This window comes from Chelonia mydas, chromosome 13 (genome assembly GCF_015237465.2).
Source record: "Chelonia mydas isolate rCheMyd1 chromosome 13, rCheMyd1.pri.v2, whole genome shotgun sequence".
Classification (NCBI taxonomy): domain Eukaryota; kingdom Metazoa; phylum Chordata; order Testudines; family Cheloniidae; genus Chelonia; species Chelonia mydas.
This window is the reverse complement of record NC_051253.2, coordinates 16,575,862-16,597,663: the sequence shown is the minus strand read 5'-3', so window position 1 is coordinate 16,597,663 and position 21,802 is coordinate 16,575,862. Positions and strand designations below refer to the sequence as shown.

Here is a 21,802-nt window from a genome sequence, read left to right as displayed (position 1 = left end):
TCTTTCTGTAGCTGAAGTTTTATATCTCCTCATATGCTACAGACACTTGCAGGCAAAGCCAATGGTTTTATACCCCGCTTTGGCCAGATGCTCAACTTTACTATGGGCTAAGTGGCTTTGCACATACATTTTGTGCCTCCATCTTGCTTTAAAATCAGGCTCTAAATTAGTTGTCCAGCAGCTACTTATGGGAGGGTATTTTTGCTCTTGACTAGTTACATGTTTTTAAAAAATAGTTAAAAGGTTCAAGCAGAGCCTGGAAGTGAGGATTCCTGGAATCCATTCTTGATTCTTCTGCTGAATCTCTCTGAGACATGAACTAGTCTGTGTCTCAGTTTGAAAACAAAAATATGGGGGGCAATTTTGAACGGGATCCTGAAATGAATGGTGAGCCAACAGAACTGTTTCATGAAGGGGATGCTGTGGTCACATGTATAAGAAGTAGGCAGATGCGTGTGCTGGAATCTGGAGAGCTGGAACTTGGGCAAGCCACAAGAAAGGAGCTGCACAGATATCAGCCTTGTCAACATTAATAGCTGTTCATGCCTGTACAGGGTTGATACTGTGGGTGGCAAATTTGATAGTGAAGCTATTATCAAGTAAGTCACATTCACAGAGGCAGCAAGTGGCAACAACAGACAATACTGGGCCTACCTATATGTTTTCCAAGTCTCCTGTGGTTGAAGTGTACTAAACTGATTTAGCTTGAATTGAGTACAAAAGCTGATTGTAAAAAAGGCACTTTCTGTGAAATAACACAAGTTTTCGCTACAGCTGATTGCCTCTGACCAGCAAAATCCAGGCTAGGGTGGTGGAGGTTACTGAATGAAAAAGATGAGGCTGACAGGAATTAATCAGCCTCTTGGCACTTATGTAGATGTTGGGAGACATTTCTGGGCAGGACTCTCCATTTCTTTCAATACAACTACCAACCCCAGGAGCTAATGCCAACACTACTCATTTGGAAACAGGTTTAACCAGAAAAAGCAAGTCCTGTGGAGCCAGCGCTTATGCATGGACATGTAGGAAAGTGGCCTGGTACTTGGGAGATCAGATATCAATTCCTGGCTCTCATTGCTTCCCCGTGCCAGCTTGGTTTGCCACACACCTGTGCCTCACTTCCTCATGGGGCTAATATACCCCTACCTCATGGGTGTTGTGATGATAAAATCCATTCATCACTGAGGTCATTACATGGTAAAGAGGGCCATGTCAGCATCCCTAGATACAGAAAAGATTTACGCTGGAAGAGAGATTTACAGGGCTCGTTGGGGAGCCCCAGTGGTGCAGAGCAACTTTAAGTTGTTTAATCAAATTGAGCCCATACACGAAATCTTTGCAGACTCACCCATCATGACTGCAGAGTCAGAATTCCTATTGCTCTGGGCTCAGATGTCTGTGTATTTGATCCAGAAAAAATAGTTGGTCCCAGAAACCATCTTGTCCATGATAGCAAAGAAACCAGTTTCCCCCAGCACAAAGATGTCACTGATGAAGATGACTTCTTCCTGTCACCCTCCTCTCACTTCTGAGAGCCAATGCCACATGGGATAATAATATCTCAGTGCCCCATCTTGGCATTATGGCAAGAGGACACTTGGCTGTAGGCCTATAGAACACTGACAAAGAGAAGTGGCATGGAGAGAGACTGTCTCACCTCATCCTTATCTTTACATCTACCAGATGTTTCTTTCAAGTGTTCAGTTGGAAAAAGGAGAATTCTGAATGCTGTCACCTTTCACAGCCCCAGAACAACTGTGTATTGTTTATTCTCACCTTGTAAATCTCCCAGCTGAAATAACAGCTTTTTGCTTAACCTTTTAATAGAATGGCAGGACAGTGGGGAAGTCAGTTCCTGAACAAATGGGCTCTGAACATCCCATACAAGAGGACAATACCTTGGACTTATAGAAGACCCTTAAAGGACACCAATCAAGGGCTGGCCCAGTAAACTTGTAGCAAGGGGTCTACATGGGAGAATTAGGTTTGCTTCCTGGGTCCCATTAATTGCATTTTGATGTGGCAGGCAAAAAAAGTTTTACAACTATGGGCTTAGTAGCACGTGCTTTAATATGGGGAAGGCAGTGTGATCTAGGAAAACATCATCCCCTGATATTCATGTGTGGAAGGCTCCTCCACATGGAGATGTCAACCCTTTCACATGACAGGGTGGTTCAGGTGCCCCTTAGGCACCATTCACTGCCCTCTCCTCAGACCCTGCAGAGGATCTCCATGTGGTCCATTGTCCACATGGGGAAAGGCAGAGGAGCTAGGGTGGGAAGGGGCAGAAGGGAGCTGGCTGAAGGCAGGATTGGGAGAATGCACATAGTCTCCCCGACTCCATCACAATGGAAGATATTTGAAAAAAAATTAATACAGCCCAAGAATGTATTATTCCAACTATCCGTTCCTACCCCCAGGATTCTAGGGGAAGCTATGGCCATCAGGTGACCCTGGCAGCACAGTTCTGATGGAGCTATGCTAGCAGAGAGCTACTGGGGAGGCTTCCAGGGCTGAGTTCTACAGACATCCCAGAATCCTCCAGGTGTCTTAGTCCTGGTACTGGCCCCACTCTCATGGGCTAGCTTACTTTACTTCTAGATGTGTGGGGTGGGGGGAAGCAAAAATTCAGGTCAACACAAACAAAGCCCCTCCTGGGGCCAATAACAAAAATGTCTGAGGCACCACCTTACTTCAGGTGGGTGGGTAGCTGAGCCAGGCTTACCCTTGGGTTTTCTGGACACCTTGCAGAGTTGGAAGGTTTCTGGCATGAGGGTTGATGTTCCGGGAGCTCTACTCTAGCCACTCTCTTCTCAGGGCTTCCCCCAATGTGTTCTGCAGCTTACTCCTTTTAGAGCCTCCTCCCTACCATGCATGATAGGCAGGGCCAGAGGGGCATGGATACTTTAGCACACAGAGCCTCCCAAGCCCCTTCTCTGTCAGTATGGGGTTTATACACCCAGTCCCAGTATCATTATCCCTGTTCTAGAAATAGGCAAACTGAGGCACGGCGTAGTGACGTGACTTGCCCAAGGTGGCTCAGTGAGTTAGCAGCAGAGTCATAAATAAACCCAGTTCTCTGTATTCCTAGTTCCCTTTTCTAACCATTAGAAAATCCTGCCAGTGTGAAGTGTTATTTATTAGATCACCACAGCTCAGGTTATTATAGGGACATGGAATGGTCACTGAGATGCTTGGAGGTGTCTATCTACAGCTGCCCACTCACTGAGAGGTGGGAAGCAGGCTGCTGCTGAGTCTCATGGATTCTTAAAGAAGTAACTACATAGGGCTGACAGTTAAGAAACTGTTGAACGTTGATTAGTTGAAGGATGCCCTCTGTCAAACACAGAGAGCTCCCCAATTGCAGGAGCCTAAGAGGATTCAGGTGGAAATGACAGAAGCAAATACCTGATTGGTGTGACGGAGAGTTAATTCACTTTTTAGCCCTACTGCGAAGCAGGTGTCTGAGAGACAATTCAACTGCAAAGACTCATTAAAAGAAGACTCCAATGCAATATACAAGATCTTCTAATCCTTACGTCTAATTATGAAGATGAGTAAATCACGATGAAAATAATTGTGTCAAATATAATGTAAACACATGATTGACAATCATACTGAGAGCTACCATCCACCTTCATAGATTAGTGATGCTGTGTACAACAAAGGAGAGACTATTTGTGTGTGTTTGTGTGTGTGTGTGTGTGTGTATAAAGAGGGGCTTTCAAAGTTGTTGTAAAGTCCTATTAATTTGGTAAACATTAATTTAAAGGGACAGTGCCAACTTAATTTCAATCCAAAATTAAAATTTGAATTAAAATGATATTTTATTAAACTGACACCAAATGGAACATTTTCACATTTTTAAAAATTTCCAGTGAAATCAGGGGTTTTTAAGAATAAGCTTGCCCATAGAGAATTGAGACCCAAACACTGCAGCACTGAGACCTGAAGGTTAAATTGATTACAAAAAAAGTGAAAGTGACTTTTTTGCTTTTCATTGTCCAAGCTGAGGGAGATGTAAAAACAAAACAAAGAGCACAGATTAGCAACAGGTACCCTGGACTTTTAAACTTCTTGAATGTTTAACAATGTAAAGTGTTATTAGTAATATATCAAGAAATATGTTTGTGTACAACATATGAGACCAAACCCTGGTATAAATTGGCTTCACTCCATTAAGTTAATTGGAGATACGCTGATTTACACTAGCTGAAGATCTGGACCATGGTTTTTAAATTAACAGTGTCCCTTTAAGCAAAAATGCATATGGACTTGTTTGTTTTAAAAATAGAATTAACTTTCCAATAATGTTGAAAATTCCTTGCCTGCCCCAGGTATTTAAATGTCAGCTACAAACTTGGAGTCCTATTCTGCATTATCACACTGGATCATCTTCTGGGAAGTTTCCAGAGGCAGGGTCCACTGAGACAGCAAGAGATCATTCACAGTAATAGAAATACTGAAACAGGAACAGAGGTTCTTTTTTTGATGCAATTGCAAATTTGGTCAATAAAGGTAATAGTGTTAATGCAGCATACTTAGACTTCTGAAAGGCATTTCACTTGTACTGCATGATGTTTTGATTAAAAAACTAGAACAATATAAAATTAACATGTCACACATTAAATGGATTACAAACTGGCTAGCTGATAGGTCTCAAAATGTAACTGTAACAGGGAATCATCATCTAGCAGGTCTGCTTCAGTGGGGTCCCACAGGGATCAGATCTTGGCACTACACATTTTAACATTTTTATCAATGAACTGATAGAAAACATAAAATCATCACTGATAAAGTTTGCAGATGACACACAAATTGCAGGAGTGGCAAATAATGAAGACAGATTCAGAGTGATGTAGAGTGCTTGGTAAACTGGGCACAAGCAAACAATATCTGGTTTAATATGGCAAAATGTAAATATATATATCTGGGAACAAAGAATGTCAGCCATGCTTACAAGTTAGGGGACTCTATCCTGGGAAAAGATTTTGGAATCAGGGTGGGTAATCAGCTAAATATGAGTTCCCAATGTGATGCTGTTGCCAAAGCAGCTAATGCAATCCTGGCATAAATAAACAAGGGTAGCTCCAGTAGGTTTAGAGAGGTTATTTTACCTCTGTATTTGGCACTGGTATGACCACTGCTGGAATACTGTGTCCATTTATGGTGCCCACATTTCAAGAAGGAAGTTGATAAATTGGAGAGAGTTCATTGAAAAGCCATGAGACTGATTAAAGGATTGGAAAACATGCCTTATAGTGATAGATTCCAGGAGCTCAATCTATATAACTTAAAAAAGAGAAGGTCAAGGGGTGACTCAATTACGGTGTACAAGTACCTACATGGGGGACAAATATTAAATAATGGGCTCTTCAATCTAGCGGAGAAAGGTATACCATAATCCAATGGCTGGAAGTTGAAGCTAGATGAGTTCAGACTGGAAATAAGGCATACATTTTTAACATTGGAACAACTGACCAAGGGTCATGGTGAGTCTCCATCACTGACCATTTTAAAATCCAGATTGAATATATTTCTAAAAGATCTACTCTAGGAATTATTTTGGGGAAGTTCTCTGGCTTGTGTTATACAAGAAATCAAACTAGATGACCACAATGGTCCCTTCTGGCCTGGGAATCTATGAATGAATCTAAACTTGTTTTGTTAAAAAAAATATATAAATAGTTAGAATTCCTTAGTAAGAAATAACATGAAGGATAAACTCTGCCCTCAGTGATCCCCATACTCTCCTATCTGTGCAATGATCTCTAAGAGGAGGATATGAACAGTTGTCTTCCTTGCTCCTATAGGTCAGATTCTAATCTTATTTCACAAATTCTCCCCTTGAAGTCAGTGGAATCATTGGAGTAGTGTGTGACCCAGCATGAATAAGGAAATCAGAATATGACCCCATGTGGTTTTCTTTAGGACACAGCTGTAGAACTGGTTCCTCACAATTTTGCAGTCAAATTGCCACAGGTGTGAACATCTGATCTGCATCTAGATCAGCTGTAACTAGAGCTATGGAACATTTCCACTGAACAGAATGCGAAACAAGAAATTTGCAGTGTAGTGCACTGCAGTGCCCACTATATGTGTTGGGGAGAGATGCCCTGCTGGATACTTTAGTGAAGCAGTGAATGAAACTTCCTGTGTGGGGAGCTTGTGTCCAGCACCAAACAAAGGTTCAAATGCTTTACCCTCAGCATCCAGCAATAACAATGGTAAAGTGGGAGAATGATTCTTACCAGTCACACTCCTCTCTTGTCAGAACATGGACACCCTGGGTCAGATCCTTAGCTGGTGTAAATTGGCACCACTCCACTGAATACAATGAAGCTACACTGATTTACACCTGCTGAGGATCTGGTCACCCTGTGTTCTGGTTGAGGTTGGTTACTTAATTCATTTCCATAAATAATTCTCTATAGTCTTCCAATAAATTCCTAGGGCCAAATTCAGACCTGGGATAAGAGGGTGTATCTTCTTTGATTACAGTGAAGTTGCACCTTAAGCCTGGTCTGACTTTGGCCTAGGGAATTTAATACTGGAGAAAGGTGCTGGAGATCAAAATCAGCCACCTTTGAAAAAAGCTGTTTTGACAGCCCATGCTGGGCTGCAAACCCCCCACTGGTACTGAAAGGGTTAACAGGAGCCTGATAATCCCCACCTGAGGGCAGCAAGAGTGGTGGTAAGTAGATCCACCTGGCAAGGTGTCAGGTTTTCCTTAAAGGCATGAGAAAGTTCAGTTAGTGAAAAGATACAAGAGAAAGGAGATAGAGGAGAAGCTGCTATTGGCCTTTCTCCCCTAGCTACTCTGAATAGTAGAAATCAGGAAAGAGGATAATTAAGAAGAGCGATGAGATAGAATGGGATGGAAAGGGAGGGAGTTAGTTAGTTAGTTCTGGGACGGGGGTGTTGAAAGAGGAGCATGACTCCAGGGAGGCAGCCCTGGGGAGCTGGTGTTCAGTTCAGAAGCAGGGTCTCAGGAAGTATTAAAGCTCAAATCCAGTGAGGGCAGAAGTGGTTTAAGTCTATATCTTTAGTTCTGGATTCTTTGGAGCACTTCAGGGGGAATCCTGCAAACCACAGCCCTGAAGGAAGGGTGAAGCTTGACTCCTTGGGGTGGGGGGTGAGAATGTTGCTATGTGGTGAGCCCAGAAAGGAGCTGTTAGGGAGACCTATAGATGGCTGAGGTAGGAAAAAGCTCCAGAAGGATACAGGGGGGCTGAATAGACAGACCTTACCAGCTTAATAGAGGCTTCCTGGGATGCAACATAGAAGAGAGGGAGAAGGGGTTCCCCCACTGGTCACACCACCTTTTTCCAGTGAGGACCCCAGAGAGCAGAGGTAAAAGGACTACTGAGTCCAGACCTGGGCAAAAGACTTGGCTTGAGGTGATGGGAGTACTGTTTGATGGACTTTCTTACTCTGGAAGGCTAGGATTAAAAGTAAGCTGGCTGGAGAGTTGAGTGATGAGAAGGTGCGGATGACTGCAGGGCCAGAACAGCTGTAGGGGGAGCTCAGGCTATATTATACTCTGCTTTGCTGCAAGTGGTGGGGGCGTGGGTTGGCAGTGAATAGAGTGTACTATGCAGCCCTAGAGATTAAAGGCCTCTAGTCATTTCCCAGAACAGGTACAGCAGATGTGCAATGTTCCCTGTCTGGGTTTCTTAGGGAGAAGGTAGCTAACTGTCTATAACTTTAATTTTCAGCCTGTCTGCTGCAACTGGAAACTGCCACCTACTATCACTTATGATGGTATTTTTGGTGATGTGTGGATAAAGGTCACCAAACAGTTGCCAGATGGTAACACTTTGGTGCCATACTGACCTGGGCTACAGGTGTCTTGGTGGTCTTAAGATCAGATACTCCACTGGCCATTACCAATTCCTTGGACCCATCCAGTCCCCTAGATGAAAAAAATCCTTATGGGCAGAGTCCATTTCTGGAGCTGATCCTTTCTCTCAAACTAAGTTTCATTATAAAATCACGTTAGCAGCCTTCTGGCGGAGGGTTTTATAATAAACTGTAGCCCTAACTCACACCTTTATGGGTTTTGTCATTCAGAGAGTGAATTAATCAGTCACTTCAATCCGCCTGGGCTGCTTAAATGAGTAAGGCAGAGTTCCTTGCTTCTAGCTCCTGAACTGAGAGATCTGTGCATGGATTGCACACATCTGCAAGCCATTTTAGCTGTATAAAAATGCTATTCGACTTCCATGTGTTACTGACCCCTCTTCCCAGTTTATTATTGGATTTGTTCTTTTTATTTTATTTTATTTTTAGTGTAAGACAGGAGGAGGTGAGGAGCCCAGAATTGCATTAAGGGGTTTTATAGTGTTATGGCTGGGAGGTAATTTGTGAATTTATTGGATTTCAGGGGTTTGGTTGTACACATGTTTTATTTTTAAATTAGATGAGGCTATCTGGTACTCCTTTGCAAGCACTTTAGTCACTGTTAAAAGCATTGATTCACTACAAGTCAGAAAAGGTTGTACATTGTGGCTGATCAGGTTGGCTGAGATTAGCTTGATATCTATAGATTTCCCATGTCTATGGGGAATTTACGTAATGGTTTATTAGTGATGAGTAACAGTATTTGATTAATCACTAATGATCTCTTTGGTTGCTACAGGCTTGTTTACCCCTACCTGGCTTTAATTTTGAGTGTAACTGGTCTTTCCCAGCATAACACAAATAGCCTGCAGAATTATTGTAGCCTGCACCCGGCCTACTAGGATGGATACACATTGTAATCACGTCTCTGTAGTTTTATGTACTTGTGGCTGGTGGGAATGTATTTGGTTGCAGTGTGAAAATGCAGAGTGCATCTTTGCTCATGAAAAGTCTTGAGTCTTCAGTCTCCTTCAAGAACAATTTTTCTCCTAAATTTTACCAGTTTTAAGTTTTATGGTAGCTTCTTTTTTGTTAACTTTAGGGAAACAATGTGGAAAAATTGCAGCCTCCTATTTCTTTATTCTGTAAATAGGCCTGTGCATTTATTTATCTGAATGGGCTTTTTCATGCAGTATCTGGACAAATGTGTGCAGGACATAAGGTCTTTTGTTGCCTTAATGTATAGCTGTCTGTGACATTCTCCCCAGACAAAGGGTCATGTGGCATAGTGGCCTTATCACAAAACTCAGAGCCAGAAACTCCTGAATTCTGAATCTATGTGACCTTGAGCAAGTTAATCTTGCTCAAGCTCCATTTCCCTGTCTACATCCTGAGGATACTACATATGAGAGTGGCTGAAGTATGTTATAGGGGTGCTTGACCTACTTATACCACTAATATATTTAAAGATGAGTATTACCTAGCGCTTACACAGAGCTGTACAAGCGTTAACTAATTTTCAGCTTTCTCAGTAAGTTAGTATTACCATTCTACAGATGGAGAAATTAATGAACAAAAGGTCAGTGAAGAATAGAGAACAGAACAGGGCCTTGAATTGCAATTTCCTGCCCTAAACATTAGACAATAGCTTTCCTTGGCCTGGGTATAGAATCATGGACATACTTTGCACAGGTGTGTACATACTTTGTGATCTTTGAATGTCAATTGAAATTCTCAATACCCAAAGCAAAACTTAGTTCGAGAATATCAAACCCTGCCTTGTTCCAAGACAATGGTCCTTTCAGACAATTAATATTATACAGCACAATAGATTTGCTCAGTACTCTGCGGATGAATGAAAGGCATGTTCCAGGCCCCAAACTTGCAACTTAAGTAAAACCATGTGTCTCTGACATGATTTCCTTGTAAAAAAAGATTAAAAAAACCACCCAGCCCTCAGTCTTACATTCTGCAAGTACAGCTGGATTTTTCAGAGATCCAGGGATACTTGTACAACCCTCCACATAAAGAATAAATTTGAGTCTACACAGCTCAGAACTTCACATGACTAGAGACTCAGCTGATCAGATGTTCGACTTTAAAAAAGGAAACTCATTTATTTCCATTAGAAAACTGTCAAAAGACCAGCACATTTTTTGAGTGGGAGGTCTTGAAATTAACTCTTGCCATTCCTGGTACCTTCTAGACTAATGGACAAGTGAAAGATTAGGACACAGTCTTCAAAGGTCTAATCAGTAAAATGCTCAGAAGGAAACATTAAGGAACACCTTAGTTCTCCAAGGAAAGCAGCAGCTTAAATAGAGAGCTGGGAACTAGGTACTGCTGAGTTCTAATCCTGTCTATACACTGACTCATGGCCATTGGTAAAATACTTAACCACAGAATAAAACTCGGGGCTGAAAATTCTTCATTCTACCCTTAACCTCTAAACAAAGGCTTCATCTTTTAAATACCCTGAATACTGAGATCCAGATTTTGTAACTGCTCATGTGCATCATTTGTACCCACAATGACTGTGATTGCACAAATTTAGTACTTTAACATCTCTTATGGATAATTTTTCAGAAGAGTCTTTAAAACAAATATGCATCTCGAGAGTCACATGTGCTTTTGCTGAAGGGGGTGTGCACATTTTGTAGCTGCAACTTAAATTTCCCACATTTGGAAATATGGCTACCCCTTAAAATCATTGAGCTTCAATCAAATGTGCTGAGGGTTCTTTCCTATCTCACTTCTCAGACACCAGAGAATGAGAAGTGGAAAAGGGGAACCGTTTGCCTGTGAAAATAGTGAGGAAGGGAAGGTACAGTATACTATAAAGCCTGAGTAGAGGAAAAAGGCTACACAATAATTCCCTTCAAGTACCAGCCCCATACAGCACAGAACACTTCTAGACCAGGAATGCTGATCAAGAATCTTAGCTCCAGTGAAAACAATACTAAAAAAAATCCCAGTTTGATGTCTTGCAAAGACACGGCACATTTTTGGTCTCATTATGAACTTAACCACAAATAAAAATCTCTCCTGTGGCTACAAGAACTTGGCTTTGCTGAAAAGATTGTGAGAATGCTCTGTCATATAAAATGTATAATTGGGATAAACTTGTAGTAATTTACAACAATACCCTGTTCAAATACTGAAGGATCAGTAAATCACTCATTGTCTTTTTATGTACATACATAAAACTGGCTATAAAATATAACAAGGACTAATGTGAGGGGTGATTTTTTTTAAGCAAGCATGCTGTAATTTTATGTTTAGAGGAAGTGATATTTAATGGTTAGTCTGGGAGCCTGAACTCCTGGGTTCTAGTCCTGTCTTTGCTTCTGATTCCATTGAGCAAGTGACATTGAGCAAGTTAAGCTGAACATGCTTATGGGTCTGGAGGAGTGAAATTATGAAGAAAAATTAAAGGGACTAATGGGCTGATGCTGGCTCCTGCTCTAGTGGCTTATGGGGGATAACAAATGAGCCACAAGAGGTGGGTGAAGAACTTCCCTGGCGGAGGAGCAGCATAGGGCCAATAATGTCTCTTTACATTGCTCCCTCTTGCAAGCCCCACTGTAAGGAGCATTCCTGAGGCTGATGCAGAGCCAGGGATGGGAAAGGGAATATTCATAATGCTTGATGCAACAGATTCTGTGCCGCAGCATGGTCCATAAGCAGCCCAGACAGGTTGCAGTAACTTAGAGCAGCCCCCGGCCTGGGACAAAAAGGAAATAACAAGGAATGTAAAGAGATGGCGTAGCCACTCAAAACTCAACTGCCCAAAGCACAGCCAAATGTCCTGCAGAAAATAACTCTGCAGCGGCAGGAGACGGGCTAGGATTTGCCATCTCTAGTTATGATTCTCTCGGACCCTTGATTTCTTCATCAGTAAAATGGGTTGATGACAACCTGCATCACAGTGGGTGTTGGAAGCTTAATGCATTGCTTGTAATGTGTTTTAAGACCCTGGATAGAAAGCTATTATCATCATCAGTTTATTTATCAGAGCACACACTCACTCAGCGATAGAGGTTTAAAACGGGTCATTAGGGGACCCTGCAGGAGAAACAAGGTTTAGCTTACACAGAGAGTAATTGACAGCCATGGCATGAGCGTAAAAGCAAATTGCAAGCCGATGAGGTAGTGAAGCCTGAAAGAACAAAATTTGTTTATATGCAAATGAGAGAATTGTCTGCAGAACCATGAATCGGTGCCAGGCTGCGTGGACGAAGCAGGGGGAGCATACTGCCAATCCCATGCAAAGGGGACAGGGACGCTTACTCCCCGCTCATGCTGTCATGTAAACCTAGCTTATTCCTGCTGAATAAAGCATCATGTACTACAAACTGTTCTCATCAATAATCAAGACGAGAGCGGCAAAACAATGTGACAAAGTACAGGGACCCGGGACTCCCCTAGTGAAAGAACTCTGGGGATTTTTTATTGAAAAGAACATGAGAGCAAAGCTATTCGCTCTAAAGATGGGTCTGAATCATCTGTCTGTGTCAGTGGGAGAAGATGGAGACTCCGGGCGGGGGGGTAGGTCTTACCCTTCACAATGTGTGAGATGTGATTTCCTCCCTGCAGCTTCCCGACAGGTGTGGAGGAGGCGGGAGAGGAGGAATTAGAGCTCCCAGTAGTGTAGACAAGGCCTCAGTCCCCACAGTCACTCACCTGTGATGCTAGAGGCTCTGGGAAGTGGGGTGAGGTGGTGCAAATGCTTGTGGGAACACAAGATCCAGGGGGGCCTTTGTCAGGAGATGGAAACTCAAGACCTGTTACACAGACAGGAAGGTTGTGTCATGAATGTGCAAGTGACTAGAAATAGCACTGCATCCTGACAGGCTGAGACAGACAGCTGTGCGGGGAAGGGGGGAGTCATGAGCAATACAAGGCGGCAGCGCTGCGCGCCCAGAGCTACATGACTGAGTCTGTATTGTCTGAGCTGAAAGGAGGCTTGTCCTGCAGGCAAATGAAAAATTAGCCAGTGGTGTATTCAGCATACAAGGAAGCACGGAGACAATCAGGAGGGAACTATTTCCAGGGTAACCAGGATTAATGATGTGGAGTGTGGGCCAAACAGCTGTCTCTGATACTGACAATATCTCTAGGCAGCAAAAGGCTGGGTACCACATGCAGCCGACTATCTCCTCCCTGCAGGCAGATGCTGGGGTACTGGAGAAAGCCTATGTTTAGACTACCTGTTGGGATAATATAATGTTGTGGGGGGGGTTCAGGCCCAGTAGTGATAAAAGATAATCGCACCTACTTGCAGGGCCAGTAGTAACGACACTTAGCACATATATAGCATGTCACCACACCATAAAGGCATTAATGAATGGAATCTCAGAACCCCACTGTAACGTAGGTAGCTAAGGGCTATTTTCACCATTATAAGGACTTTCAGTATTGCCTATGTGGGTCATCAGCACAGCTTGAATTTAGGCTTCAGCATTGCAGCATAAATCTCTATTATATGAGCCAATGCAGTAAAGCCTTTGGGGGGTGGTAGTAGTAACCTGTTAACTTATAGTGGACTAGTCATTAGAAAGAGATGCACAGACACTTTGCCAATGTTTTACATAGGCAAAAATGTCCATACATTTTCATGCATAACTATTGCAACTGCACATGCAAATAGTCACTTACATATCCAACTGGCTGTTTAATGGGATAGTGTGTGCAAAAAATGCCTGTACACATTAAACATGCAGTTGTATGCACATACACTGAAAATCTGGCTGGCAGATGGGTTAATGATTTACCCAAAGTCATACTGTGAAACAGTGGCAGAGGTGAGTTTAGTTCACAACAATTCCTGGCTCTCAGTCACCTTCTCTAATTTCTAGACAACACTACTTCATTAAAACAAGCTGCCTCCAAGAACAGCAAACAGCTTCTTAGTTTTCCAAGCACAGAAGTCTGCAGAGGATCGGCCAGGTGGGCAAAACTACCCATCAACCAAAGCCAAAATCAAGGTTTCATTTCAGAAGCTATATAAATATAAAAGGCATTACCTTGAAATTGGTTTCTCTCTTTCATAGTTTTTCCCTTAAAAGTTCTGCTCCATTAGACTCCCCCTAATGTTTATCACCTCTGTAGAACTATTTGATAAATCCTTTTTCCTTGTGAACCTCCACCTGTGCTGTTAATTCATTTTCATTTGACACAGACATTTCTTCCTGCCCTTTGAAAGAGACCTGTGTTTTGCTGCCTATTGTGCAGCATGCTCAGGATGTCTTTGCACACATGGTGGTTAGAACAAGGGGGTTGTGAACTGGGACACCTTACTTCTAGTGCAAGCTCTGCCTCTAAACTTCTGTGTGACTTCTGGCAAGTGACAACCTCTCTCTGTCTCAATTTCTCCAGCCATTAAACACTGCTCATGCGATTTCTTTACCTCAGACTGAGGCTTAATTAATGTTTGTGAAGCCTTCAAGCCCCTCAGAGGAAGACTTATTTCAGTGAAAAATCTCACTCTCCCTATTAGTGCTAGAACACACATAATGCTGATATATAGCACTCTTCAACCAGAGAACTTTACCACTTTACAAAGGAGGAGATCAGTCCTTATACCCACTTACAGATCAGGAAACTATGAGCTAAAGGACAGTGAAATGACTTGCTCAAGGTTGGGGACAGAGCTGGGAACAGTCTAGCAGTTACCGGATTCCCTAGTTTGTTAGTATGAGTCTTCCTGTTACCCAGGATGATCTCCAGAATAGTATGTCACTCCTGCATATCAGGACTGGAGAAGTCACTGTAGAACTAGCTGTTAGAACCCTAATCCATCCCTCAGACCAAACCTCCATTAGGTTACATGTTTGGATCAGCTCAGATAAGGATTCCTGTCCTTTCCCTGTGGCTCCCTCTTTACCAGTCCTGTGACTTTTCAATAGGATCTGCCACAGGCAAGTGGGAAATATTAAAGAAATACTTGGCAGGCATCCAGCTGAGATTCATTCAAGTTAATCAATGAAAAGAGCTCCAGTAACAAGCACAGTTCCACAGGGATTTATAGATCAGAGTAAGCAATAGGCTGATAGCTTTTTAAAATATCAAGTATTTTATGGGCAAAGATCTATAAAAAAATAAGCAGTGATGTGTTAAAAGGATAAGTAGTGAAGGAGAAAGAACCCCTGGATGCCAACCTGGGGAATACTTCACTAAAAATAATTTAAAAAATCTACAAATACATTATCAGTAAATACAATGGAAAATAGAGAATTGATCCATTAAATAAAAATAATGTGGAATTGACTGCAACGGGTAGGGGAGAGTCAGCTTTTGGACTGTTTTATACTTTTACAGATGGGAGATAGGCTAGCAAGCTGGCTGAGGCAGGTGGTAGATCCTTTCTAAAGCACTTTCCATCATCAACATGCGCTATGAACACTGTATGGTAGATAGGCACAGATCGGTTCAGAAGTCACTAAGCAGGTCAATGGCCAATCCAGGATTGGTACATGGACACATCTGGCACCCACTAGACCATTACATTTAGAAAATAAAGCAGAAAAAATATTAGGCCTAGAAGAAGACAGACCCATAACATTATGAAGGGGGTAAACGATATTTCCCCAAGGGCTTGCACCTGTCACATTGACTCCAACGGGAGAAGGACTGAGCCCCAAGTCCTCTGAGAGGTCAGATTCTTAGGAACTAGGAAAACTTCTAAACTTCCACAGATGGGCCCAAACCAAAATCTTGAATCTCAACCACCTCTGAGTCTGGGTGTTTGAAATTTACATTTGGATTTGGATTCCCACTTTGAAGCTTGAACCCCTTTCTAAAGAAAGGAATTGCAGAGCAGTTACAGTTTCTTAACAATACTGATGAAAGCAAGTCAGCAGCAATCAAGCACTTACTGTACCCAACTTTTAGGGTATGTCTACACTGAAAAAAGAGAGAGATTGATTTCTTAATTTGAGTTAAAAAACTCAAAGTAAAGATTGCATTGGATCTGCCCCCAGTGCTCTATTCAGAGCTCTGGAACAGCGTGGTCTAGTTTTTAAATCAGGGGTGTGTGAGCCATAGCTCTATCCTGCATTTTATTCTTGGGTCTATTGATCGCTTTACATCCCAGTTTCCCCATCTATAAAATTATGATATTGTAGCCTCACTGTCAAGCAGTAGAAAATATTCAGGGCCTTGCAGATTGATTTTCCAGTGGAGGAGAAATCAGTGATGAGGAATGTGGGTAACTTTTTTTATTTACACGTATTTTCCAGTCTTGGAACAAAGGTGGTCAAAAACAGCATGCAGGCAATCCCTTTTTTCAGGAATATCAGCCTGACTGACAACAATGCCCGGTTCCCAAAAAGCAAACTCCCATCAGTTACCAAGGCCGAGAGCAAACTCTCCTACTCACACATCTTCCTTTACCCAGATTCTTGCATGACCAAAAAGTAGTACACAGGATGTCTTCCCAAGTCTGAACACAGGCTACGAAAGACACCTTGGAAGACTAGGAATAAAAGTGACACCTACCATAACAAACTAGATAATTTTTACTATGTGTTGTGAGATCTTTGGATGGAAGGATCTAGGCAGCTTTATTTATAGCACTGTTGTGTTGCCTTGGGCAAGTTGCATAAGCTCTCCATGCCTCCGTTTCCCCATCTGTAAACAGAAATAATATTCAATTACCACAGAGTGTGATGAGATTACATTAATTGCTGGGGCAGTGTTCTGAAATCTTCTCATGATCGGTTCTATAGCACAGCAAAATAATATTTTTCTCTCCATCTCCCAGGCACATTCCGTACCTACTAATCTTATCTATTAGTCTACTGTGCCTCCCTGTGTCAAATGTCTTACTGAAATCTGTGTCCATCGCTTCCCGCTTGCCTCTCTGCTCAGTGCATTATCGCCTTAAAAAAAAAAATTCCCCATCACATTTGTTTGACAAGATTTATCTGTGATGAAGCCCAGCTGGCTGGTTTTTAATCAACTCATATTTCTCTTGATGTTTTGTGATCTCATCCCTTATTAATGTCGCTAGGATCCTACCTACAATTGAGGTCAAACTCGCTGGTCTATAATTTCCTGAGTATACACGTATTGAAGCAACATCTTTGTGGAGTTAAAGCAACTCCACTCTGATGAGAGACAACCAAAATCAGAACCTCCTTCCAATTTTCACAGGGAGGGAGTTCTGATTCATTTCTTTGAATCCAAACCCCATCCTTTTGAATTTCGTTATGGTTATGGGTTAGAGCCAAAACTGGAGAGGGGCCTATTTCCGAGTTCCAGTTCAGATGCAGTTAAAACCTTTGGCCAACATTACCAGTCCCAAGCATTCAAAAATCATGAGTTTGGCTTAAGGCTCATACATTTTTTTTTTCAATTGACTTCTGAGCCTTTAGTATTCACTTGGGTCCCTTTTTCAAGCTTTTCTCCACAACTATGAGAGCTAAAAAAAATTTTTTTAATGAAAACTGAGATTTTCCACAACCCCATGAAGCCAGGAGCTGGGGCTTTAAGAAAATCACCAAATATGCTAAGATTTGGAATAAAATTGAGAGTCCTGGAAATACTGGAAGCTCCCTATTTGTGTCTGTCAGCTAAACCTTCAGTTTTAAAAAAAAGCAATTCATGTAATTGCTTATTAAGGGCTATTCTCCCCTCAATAGGCACACATAACTCCCATTAACATTAATGGAGGGGAAACACGTACATGGAACTTCCTTTCAGACATGGAGGAGGATGTTGTGTTGCAACCCAATACGCCATTACTGTGTAAAGAGAGCTGGTGAAAACTCAAAATCTCCATTCCATGGGAAATTTTGACATCTCCAAATTTTTTTGTTCCAAATCAGAGCAAACCCAAGAAATATCCCAGAACATGACATTTAAAAAAAACATTTTGGGTAAATTAAAAACATTCAAACTTTGATTTTTTTTTTAAATTGTAATATAATTTAACATAAAACAGTCATTTCCATATGAAAAATAAAAACCTTCCATTGTAGTAAGGTCAAAATGGAATGTTTCAACATTATTGAAACACTTGGTTTCTTTTCTAAATGAAATTTTTGTCAAAATCAACATGTTTGCACAGAAAGTTTTGATTTCAACAAATCAGCATTTTTATTTTCTTGTGGGAAAAAAATTATAGGAAATTTTTTGGCCAGCTGTACTTATAAAATACACAGATACATGGGTGGAAGGATCTGGGACTAGAATCCCGGACCTTCAACTAAAAGTAGAACTCCTAGAGCTAGAAGCATTAGCAGACCCCTTAGCCAGGCTGTGAGCTAGAGGGTAATATCCGTAACAGTTCCTTGCACGGCCAGTATATTACAACTTGACACTGAGTATGTATTAGAAGACTGCCATTCAAACCAAAGGGTGGTGACAACACAGGCTATAGGTATTCATGTTGGCTGGTGGGCTGAGAGTTACAAAGGGGAATGTTTAAGAACATAAGAACGGCCATACTGGGTCAGACGAAAGGTTCATCTAGCCCAGTATCCTGTCTTCTGACAGTGGCCAGTGCCAGGTGCCCCAGAGGGAATGAACAGGACAGGTAACCATCAAGTGATCCATCCCCTGTCGCTCATTCTCAGCTTCTGGCAAACAGAGGCTAGGGACTCCATCCCGGCTAATAGCTATTGATGGACCTATCCTCCATGAATGTATCTAGTTCCCTTTTGAACCCTGTTATAGTCTTGGCCTTCACAACAGCCTCTGACAAAGAGTTTCACAGGTTGACTGTGCGTTGTGTAAAGAAATACTTCCTTGTGTTTGTTTTAAACCAGCTGCCTATTAATTTCAGTTGGTGACCCCTAGCTCTTGAGTTATGAGAAGGAGTGAATAACACTTCCTTATCTACTTTCTCCAGACCAGTCATCCTTTTATAGACCTCTATCATATCCCCCCTTAGTTGTCTCTATTCCAAGCTGTAAAGTCCCCATCTTTTTAATCTCTCCTCATCCGGAAGTTACTCTATATCCTCAATCATTTTTGTTGTCCTTTCTGAACCCTTTTCAATTCCAATATATCTTTTTTGAGATGGGGCGACCACATTTGCACGCAGTATTCAAGATGGGGGCATACCATGGATTTATATAGAGGCAATATGATATTTATCTATCCCTTTTCTTAAAGATTCCCAACATTCTGTTCACTTTTTTGACTGCTGCTGCACATTGAGTGGATGTTTTCAGAGAACTATCCACGACTCCAAAATCTCTTTTGAATGGTAAAAGTTAATTTAGACCCCATCATTTTATATTTATAGTTGGGATCACGTTTTGCAATGTGCATTACTTTGCATTTATCAACATTGAAATTCTTCTGCCATTTTGTTGCTCAGTCACCCAGTTTTGTGAGACTTTGTAACTCTTCACAGTCTGCTTTGGACTTAACTATCTTTAGTAATTTTGCATCATCTGTAAACTTTGACACCTCAGTTTACCCCTTTTTTCCAGATCATTTATGAATATATTGAATAGGACTGGTCCCAGTACACACCCCTGGGGGACACCACTATTTACCTCTCTCCATTCTGAAAACTGACCATTTATTCCTACTCTTTGTTTCCTATCTTTTAACCAGTTACCAGTCCATGAGAGGACCTCCCCTCTTATCCCATGACAGATTACTCTGCTTAAAAGCCTTTGGTGAAGGACCTTGGCAAAGGCTTCTAAAAATCTAAGTACACTAAATCCCGTGGATCCCCCTTATTCACATGCTTGTTGACCCCCCTCAAATAATTCTAGGAGAGTGGTGAGGCATGATTTCCCTTTACAAAAACCATTGGTGATCATGTACATGTTATTACCTACAATACTCTTCTAGTTCACAGCTATTTCATAACAGGGCGGTGTCTGAGCTGTGGGGATAGAATGAAAGGTCTGGGTGTTGTTTTCATAGCTTGCTACATGGTGTTATCTTAAAGGGAACAGATGTGCTGTGATCAAACGGCATTCCCTAGCTCTACAATTTCTTATGTCCTTTGTGCATTGTGGTGTCTCCCTGGGGTAACCATACCTGCCTGCTTTTCCAGACAGAACTGTGGAAGTCTGTGCCCCAGACTGTGTACATAGGGGCATGTCTGCTTTCCTAAACTATATGCACAAAAACTTATTTTCACCTCAAATGGAAAATTCCATAGGCATTAATGTGCCAGTTGCAGGTACATTTTGTTTTGGCCACACGAAGGGAAGAATTTAGGATTTCATAATGTTTCAACTCTGATACTGTATAAAGTAATTCTACAAGGCTCCATAGCCCTTTACCAAACCCCAGAGCTATCCAACCTTCCTGCACAATGGCTTTCTCAACTCCTGTGGCTTTCCCAATGTTCCTATGCTTAGGGTGACCATATTTTCCCAAAGGGAAAATGAGACACCTCAGGGGCCAGCTCAAGGCCCGCTCCCTGCCCCTGACATGGGGCTGGCCTGAGCCCTTCCTACCTCCCATCTGCACAGGGCCAGCCTGAGGTCCTCTCCCCCAGCAATGTAGGGGGCCAGCCCTAGCCCCCCTGCCAGCGTGGTGCCAGCCTGAGGCTTCCCACTACTCCCCGTGCACAGAGCAGCTCAAGCCCCCGTGCCATCCACCCAGGGCCAGCCTGAATCCTCCCTCTGCTCCTCCTCCTCCTCCTCATGCATCCTCTGCTGCTGCCCACCCACACTGGGCCAGCCCAGTTTTGCCAAAAAAATTGGGATGACAGGGACAGAGCTTAAAAATGGGACTGTCCTGGCCAAAATGGGACGTATGGTCATCCGATCTCTCACGCATTCTCTAATTTTTTTAAAGCAACTAATTGGACTCCTCCTCCCCCACAGCACTGGTGTGAGATGAGGGGGAACCTGAGCTGATGTTAGCTCCTCCTTCACCAAGAACAAGAGGGTTTCCCCCACCCCAGGCACACAGCTCTTGCTACTTCATGTTAACTAATGGTAATAAAAAGTCAGGGTCTGGATGCTGGAAGCACCCAGGAAACAATTGACCCCTTCCTGCCAAACCTAGCAGTCTGTTCCTGTAACTCAGACAGCAGCCCTGCTGCACAGTAGTTGTAAGCACAAAGCATTCTGGTTACTGGCATGCAAACAAGCCCTCCCAGCATCTCTGCAGTTACCTAGAGTAGGGTTGGCCATTTGAGACGCAAGTGGAGTGAGCGCCTTTGGGGAAAAAAAAAATCTTTTTACCTTGAAAGCAACCAGTTTGGGTACCTTATCTTAGTTCTTAGCAAATGTGTGACTGCAGCTAATTCCCTTTGGAAATATCCTGGTTTAAATACATCTTTGCATGTATAGTCAATTCATTTCTAATTAATATTCCCTTTGAAATCCGTCAACTCCCTTCACACCCACTGTGCTTCTCTGACTTAGAACACAGAACGAGAGTATTTCAGAAAAGACTCGCTTAGGCATGTGGAGGCATTAGATACCACTTTGTTATCTTGCTCAGGTTTTAAAATCAATTTCTCCTCCTTCCCTTTGAAGAATTTCCAGACCAATGACTTCCTCACCTTATCTCCCTATTCATACTACTATTTGGTCTAGGAGTTACTTAATGAGCATTCTGCCCTGAAGGTGCAAATTGAATTATATTTCTATCCCATATTTCCTTAACTCTATACTTTAGGTTTAAAACAAACAGTTGCATTCTTTTGTCTCATATTAATATTTTGGGACTGATTCTTCTCTCTCATACTACTGTAAATCAGGGGGCAACTGCTCTGGAGGCAGTAGTTATGTCAGTGTGAAACCCAAATGACTTCTTTGGGAGTTGAGGGTGCTTAACGGATCAGGTCTGTAGTATTCTTTTCGAAGTAAGGTCATTTCAGTAATGACTAAGAGACAATATAGTTAGATGGTTGCTTGGTGACGGGTGTGTAATTATTGTGCTGGTTCTCAGTCCAGTTCCTGGGGATAAATATTCACCATCACAGAATGCATCACCAACTGGCAACTTGTTGGAAGCCTGAGGAGAAGCTGAG

At 42.2% G+C, this 21,802-nt stretch overlaps 1 long non-coding RNA gene across 1 annotated transcript in view; it reads right to left on the bottom strand.

Annotated features, from left to right (window-relative positions):
* Positions 1 to 3,846: 3,846 nt before the first annotated feature.
* Positions 3,847 to 21,802, bottom strand: part of LOC122462751 — a 34,537-nt gene continuing 16,581 nt past the window's right edge. Inside the window, exons 2-3 of the long non-coding RNA XR_006285498.1 lie at positions 16,342 to 16,473; positions 3,847 to 4,009 (exon numbers count right to left, since the gene is read on the bottom strand). This is a non-coding gene — a long non-coding RNA (uncharacterized LOC122462751). The remainder of the gene's footprint in view (positions 4,010 to 16,341; positions 16,474 to 21,802) is intronic.